A 7,592-nucleotide genomic window follows, 5' to 3' on the forward strand; every position below is an offset into this window, starting at 1 on the left:
TTCAGGAGCAGCCAGATGGAAGAGATGCATGGGGCAAGGTAGAGTGAAGGGGCATGGAGCTTCCATGGCCTCTCCGGGCATGCCACCCTCCCAGCAGCTCTAACCCAGAAGCTCTCCCAATCCTGTTGTTTAAGATTTTTATGCAAGTTCCAATATTAGGCACGACTGATTGAAATCATTGGTCATTAATGATTGACTCGGTCCCCTCCTCCTCTGCCCCTCCCCAGAGATCCCAAGTAGGGCTAGAAGTTCCAACCCTCGCATCAGATGGTTGGTTCTTCTGGTAACCAGCCCTCGTGTTCTAAGAGTCACCTCATTAGCATAAACAGGTATGGTTGAAACGGGACTTATAATTATGAGTACTAAGAGACTCCTCCTCTCATCCTTATCACTCAGGAAATTGCAAGCATTTGCGAGCTCTGTCCCAGGAACCAGAGACCAACATCAGGTTTGCCCATCTCACAATATCATACCAACTTGGAAGTCACTGGTAAGCTTTGGACTATTTCAGTGTCCCTAAGGGGGTAAATGTCAGACTGGAACATGATGAGAAAGGGAGTGGAAACTGAGGAAATGGAGTAAGCAGGTCATTTTTTTTTAATATATATTTTTTAATTCGGGTATAGTTGACACACAATGTTACATCAGTTTCAGGTGTACAACATAGAAATTTAACTTCCTCTACATTATGCTGTGCTCAGAACAAGTGTAGCGCTATTTTTTTAAGTTTTTTTAAAAGATTTTATTTATTTATTTGTCAGACAGAGAGAGAGAGAGAGAGCACAAAGCAGGGGAAGCGGCAGGCAGAGGGAGAAGCAGGTTCCCCGATGAGCAAGGAGCCTGGTGTGGGACTCAATCCCAGGACCTGGGATCCTGCCCTGAGCCAAAGGCAGATGCTTAACCGACTGAGCCACCCAGGTGTCCCAGCCATACATCACTATTATAGCATCATTGAAGCAGGTCATCTTCTGAGATTTGGTTTTGAAGAGGATCAAGGAAATTGTGTTCTTATGCTTTGCCATAATTTTAGAACTTCTAGATTAAGACTTGACTCTCCATTCACCTACTCAACATTTCTGAGGTCCTGCTCTGTGCCAGGCCCAGTGCCGCTGATGCAGGCAGGCCGGGTCCAAGGACCCAGAGGGGGTCCCACGGGACCAGTCAACAGGGTCCTTGGCTATGTGCGGGATAGAAATCAAACAAGAGCCAGCAAAGAAGTGAGCCAGCAAGCAGGGTTTATGGAAGATAGAGAGCAGATACATAGAGAGAGCATCTGGGAGCCGCAGAAAGGAGAAGGAGAGTGAGTCTCATCTTTGTTTGGGCTCTGGGGTTTTTAGTGCACGTGTCCTCTCAGTCATCCAGGAGTCATAACAAGGACAAGTGCTCAAGGGTCTACCCCCCTTGGTCACTTATGCCCCGGAGCCAGGGATCTTGGGTCAAGGTGGAAAATGTTCGTGATGACCTCGCCCAGTCACTCCTTAGATGGTATCTATTGTGCTGGAGGACTCCAAAGAAATCACTGACTCCTTGACCTCTACGAGGAGGACGTGCATTATCGGTACTATAAGCCACATGCGGGGCAAGGGTGCAGGTCCTAGCAAGAACAGAAGCAGGAAAAGGAGCAAAAGCAGTTTTTTTTCAGAGGGTCCCTTCCGTTTCCCTGTCTCACTATTTGCCGAGGAAACAGCTAAATATGATCAAGGTCCCAGATGATAGCCAACTAGCTGTTCCTGGGCAGAACAGACAGTTCCTGTGCTCAGCGTTAAGGTAGAAGAGTGTTCTTACTAGCAACGTTTTTCTTGTGTAGAAATTGTGAATTGTCTCTTGCAAGTTTTGAGGTCATAAAATATTGGAGCTGGAAGGGAACAGAGAGATCATCTAATACAAACCCCTTCACCTCACAAATGTAGACATTTGAGTCCCAGAGAGGTTAAAGAGCAAGCCCAAGGACACACATCTAATAAGTGGCAGATTCAAGGAAAGAGCCCTTATCTTCTGCTTCCAAGATCAGGGAATTTCTCATGACCCACGCCAGATCATACACACAAGTGTCAATTTCTGCATTTCTGAATTCATATAGCTTAACCATTCCTTTAAATGATAATGTTAATGAATTCCATGAGTCAGTGCTTATTTTCCATATTCTGCCAATTAATTGTGGTCTGGGGATTATCCTATTCCAAGGTCCTGGATTATAAAGTGCAGTGTCAGCTGCTTTTTCCAAGGTAATCCACTCCAAAACTTGGACCAATTACATCTGATACAGTTGAGAGTTCGCTGAATTTATTTTTAAATGTCCTTGAATTAAAAATCAATAGTCCTGTTTATTTCCCCAATAGCAAGGTGAGAGGGAGCAATTTGCTGCAGGAGCTGGGGCGCCCACAAAACCCGGAGAAGATAATACTGGTGGATGATGTGCTGGAGTGACTATTTTGGGAGTTGGCCTTTCTTTGTTGTTGCGGTCAGAGATGAGAGCAGGAAGAACCTATGGTGATTTCTGACCTTGACTCCCCTTCAACAATCTGGACTAGGCTCCTACCATCTGGGGAAGTATCAATTTCCTTCGGAACCAGGAGCATCTTCTGCCTCATCTAGAGCTGGTTACTCCCCCAGCCAGCAGCATGCCGAAGAGAAATGGGGAAAAAGCCTCCATTGTACAAAACGGCCACCTTCAGATCTAAGTAGTGTAGCCTTGGGCAAGTGATATCGTCATTAAATATCAGAGCTGGAAAGCCTGTCTCGGCTCCCATGATTTGTGAGTACAGACAAGAAAGGCAGGTTTAGAGAACTGAAACATCTTACATTATACACATTTGTGGTGGTGCCTGCCTTCTCCCTCTGTTCTCAGCTTCCTCACCTGTAAAATAAGGAGGTTGAACAAGATGACCTCTAATATCCTTTCCTCCTCTGACATTCAATGCTCTGAAAGTCCTTTGGAGCCTTGCTACTTGACACGGGGTTGGGGCCAATCAGTGCGGCAGCGTCACCAGGGAGACAGACTTGCGGAATCTTGGGTCCCACCCCAGACCTACTGCATGAGCAGCCTGGTTTGAACCAAACACCCGGGGGGATTCATGTACACATGACGGCGGGCTTTAGAAATCTAGTGGATTTTGGCCCTATAGACGTTTCGTTCTTTTCCCGGAGGCTTTCAGTTCCCATTCTCTCAGTAGCCTGAAGATGTCACCAGAGAGCCAACTGTGGTCTCCCTGGAGAAAGTCTACTGACTGGGTTTCTCTCCCAGCTTACTTGCCATCTACTCATCTACTCTATCCTCCCGCCCATCAGATTCCCTTAAGCTCTTTTCCTTGTTACCCAGTAAGCTACAGAGAAATGGGCTACGAAGTATATTCTGAAGCTGTCCACACTACAAATTCCTCAGTGTCTGCCTTTCCAGAAGAGAACTAGACCCTAGGGGTCTTCTTGTCTCGAGTAGACTCCCATGGTGTGATTAAAAAAAACTCAAAATCCTGTGTTTGCTTAAAAATTCCGGTAAATATGTGATTGATATCACCACGCTAACAATGTAGTACAAGGAAATATGGTTTGTTTTGGTCCCAGGATTTATTTATTTAATAGGGTGTTTGTATTGTATCACATTATCCATCAATTCCCTATAACTTTAAATTCAAATGACCATCTTCCCAGTAAACCAAAGGCCAAAGTCTTCTGAGTTATTATAGAAATGTCATTATTTGCACAGCCCTTTAGATTTTGTAAAAGACTTGCAATTTAACATATATTTCTGAACCCTCATAACATAAGGTGTGTAACAGTATCCTGGCTTCTAGATGATGATCCGGAGGCTGTAGGTTCATTAAGTTGAGGAACTTGGATCCAGGTCTTCTAATTCCATATTCCATAATCTTTCTATTTTACCAAGTGTCCCTCCCCAATTATAACCAAAGTTCTGCCCAATGAATGATGCCAAACTGTAGTTATTCACCATTGAGATGTTTTATTTGGGAATTTTAACATTTCTGCCTACTAATATTTTTTTTTCCAGCAATGCAATTCACCAGTAATAACAGATTAGATAATGGAATTTCTAGAGCAGATCCCATCATGTCTGTGGTTGGGAAGCTGCTACTGGGCAACGTGGACTTTAGAAATAATAATATTCTAAAATACTGTAGCATGGGAATGTTTCCCTGGAAAGGAAAGTCCACACCGGCTTCTCCCCACAACCATCCATCTACCAAGCCCCCAACATACAAGTTCTCTTTCTTCTCTCTCTAGTGCAGAAAGGAGATTTTTCTTCCTGCCTCTCTATCTTCCCTTCTCAGATAACAAGCATCCAGCATTTGTCGGGCCCTCTAGAAGGTGCTTTATGACGCAGTGGAGAACGAGTTCCTGTCCTTGTGGAGTTGGTGGTCTACTGAGGGAATTAGACACTGGACAAATGGGAACAGTGATATGGAAGGGAAAGAACAGGGGAGCAGAGTAGCTGATTATAAAGGGGTCATACTCTAGTGTGGGGATCAGGGAAGGCTCCCCCAGAAGTAGTACATAGGCTGAGACTTGAAGGACAGTACTAGTGAGGGCTGGGAGTGGGGCACGGGGAGGAGGAAGAACTCTCTCTGCGGAGGCAATGGCATTGGACCTGTCAAATAGACAGAGTGGAGGGGGCAGGAGAGTGGGCAGCCAGCCATGATGCAGCTAGAGAGATGGCTGGGGCCACATGGCCCAGGCTTCATGGGCCCCTACACAGTACTGTCTGCCCCAAAGTTATTGGCAATGAGTCCATCTGTTTAAACATTTCATGGGAGCAATCAGCCGCTATTCATATCTTTGGAGGAGCTTAAAAATTGACACTGGATTATAATTTTTCATTTTTCTTAAATTTCAGAATTAGGGGTTACCTGGGTGGCTCAGTCAGTTGAGCATCTGCCTTCAGCTCAGGTCATGATCTCAGGGTCCTGGGATCGAGCCCCGCATCGGGCTCCCTGCTCAGCGGGAAACCTGCTTCTCCCTCTTCTCACTCCCCCTGCGTGTGTTCCCTCTCTCACTGTGTCTCTCTCTGTCAAATAAATAAATACAATCTTTAAAAAAAAATAAACAAATAAAATTTCAGAATTAGGTATATAGGTGAGCACTGAAAGTGAGCAGACATCAGAATGAAGGACTGCATGTTTACCTCGCTTTTTGTCTCCCTTTAACCCCCATATTAATTCTAATAGTTCGTCCACAGTCTGGGTTTTCTATGTATAAGATCATATCATCTGCAAATACTTAGCTTTGTTTCTTTCTTTTGAGTCCTCACACTTTTTATTTCTTTTTCCTTTCTTACAGTGCTAAGATGTCTGTCGCGTTGCTGAAGTTCGCAGAGATAGCTGACCTTTTTACCTTGTTTTTGATGTTTAAAAGGAAAGTTGCCAATATTTACATCTAAGTATGCATGTTACAGGCTTTTGATGAATACCTTTAGGAGAAGTTCCCATCTATCCTTACTTGCAAAGAGTTCTTATTATTAACAAATGTTGAATTTTCTATCATTGATCGAGATAACCATACACGTTTTCTCCTTTAATCTGTTGATGTGATGATTACATTAATAGATTGTTACATTAATAGACTGTCTAAGGTTAAACCAAGTTTGCATTCCTAGGATAAATCCAACTTGGCATGATGTAGACTGCTTTTTACATTCTGCTGGATTCTGTTTGCGAGTGTGCTGTTAAGGATATCTGCGTCTATGTTGATGGGTGAGATTGGCCTATGATTGTTCCTTTTTCATACATTTTTGTCTTGTTTTTGTCGTGAAGGTTGTCCAAGTTTCATCAAGTGAGAGTTGAGGGAGTGTTCTCTCTTTTTCCCTTTTCTGGAAGTACTTGTATAAGACTTGCAAAGCTCTGTTGTTTGAATGTTTGTTAGAGCTTACCTATTAAACCATCTGCAGATTCTATTTCTTTATAGAGATCATTGCACTATTCAAGTTCTTGATGCATTTTTTTGGCATTGAAAAATTATCTCTAATTTCACTTCAGTTTTCATCTAACTTTCATCCGAGTTTTCCAAAAACCCTAACACAAGGGTAGAGGAGTCTGTACCATGTGACTATGCTCTCTTAGCTGATTAGACCAAGTAGTGAATGGCTTGCAGGCAACTCTTTAGATGAGCCAGTTAAAGTGGGTCTCTTTTTTGCAATTATTTGAGACCTGGCTGGAACAGACTGTCTTTTTAACTTTTGTGTCTCCAGAACCTGGCAGAGTGCCTGTCTTAAGGGAAAGGTTCAGTAAGTATCTGGATGTGTTATTTTCAGCTATTGTACAAATTAAGAGACTTAAAAGTAGGCCGTCATTCAGTTTCTTAATATAAACTAGGCTTCTTAATATAAATTAGGCATAATATAAACTAACCTACAGAACTGTTTGAAGGCCACTGACACAGGGAGATTACCTTGCAAGTTGTAAGTTCTTCCTGCATTTTCATTCCACTTCTTTGAGTCCAAATGAGGGGAGAGCCAATTTTACTTATTGAGGCTTTTCAAACTCTTGGGGTTTTTTTACTTAATTGTTTAAGTGCTTAAAAATGTGCCTTGGCCTAGAAGAAATGGTGGCTTTCAGTGGCTATCTTGAAAGGAGGGCGTCATTGGCAATGATTTTTTTAAAGCTTTAATTGCTGTAGCAATCGGGGTCCAGCCAGAGGGCAAAGCCATACCAGTTATTTGAGAGAACATTCAACATAAAAAGCTGTTAACCAGAAAACTGAAAGTGCAAAAGGGGAATTCGATGAGACCACAGTGGTAGCAACTGTAGGAAGCAACCACCATCCCTTGTAGCTGGGAGAACCAGGGGAACTAAGGGAGAGCCTGTAGCGAAGGGTGCCACGGAGCTGTGGCGCAGAGCCCTGGGCGGGATACCAGTGGTCGGTGCTGATATCTCCATGAGGGCGTGACGAGGCTCGTTCTACAAGTGTTGGGAAAACTCTAGTCTGGATCCAGCTGATGCTTCTGGAAGGCACCTCAGATGTTACCAGGAGATGTCTTGCTGGGGTGATGCTTACAGAAACCTCAAGCAAACAAGAAAAGCTCACGGAGGGAACAGCTTTCGCCCTGGAGCGGCAGAGAGGTGCGGACAGGATCAAGCCTTCTCTGTCCTCGCAGCCTCCCCCTGGTGCTGCCCACCTGAAGAAAGCCACAGGGAGCCCGCAAAGTACAAGTACAGTTTGCAGAGTATCACAAAGGATCGCCAAATGGAGTGTTAGGATGTGTCTGGAGCTGAGAGACAATGAACTTAATCATTGACACACATGTTCAGAGCGGCCACTGCCAAGTACCAAGAACTTTGGATGTCAAGCCGGTCTGATATCCCAGGACCGCAGGTTCAGGGCTTTGGACTCTAAAAGAAGCAAGGAATTACGATGGAATCTTTGTAAAAGGTTAGAGTCTGAATGGGCATTACACCACACAGAGGGAAGTACGTACTTGACTGGACAGTTGATCCAGTGTTGCTTGTTACGGTCCTCATTTTAGTAAAATGAGCAAATATTATATGTAACTGTTTTAATAAAGACTACTGGTTTGACATTTACTGGAATGAGTAGAAAGTTAATGGCTCTGGATTTTATATTGCCAGTGTTGTTCCAATGAA

Source organism: Eumetopias jubatus, unplaced genomic scaffold (genome assembly GCF_037043125.1).
Source record: "Eumetopias jubatus isolate StellerSeaLion01/CBP00866 unplaced genomic scaffold, mEumJub1_p1.0 scaffold_2, whole genome shotgun sequence".
Lineage (NCBI taxonomy): Eukaryota > Metazoa > Chordata > Mammalia > Carnivora > Otariidae > Eumetopias > Eumetopias jubatus.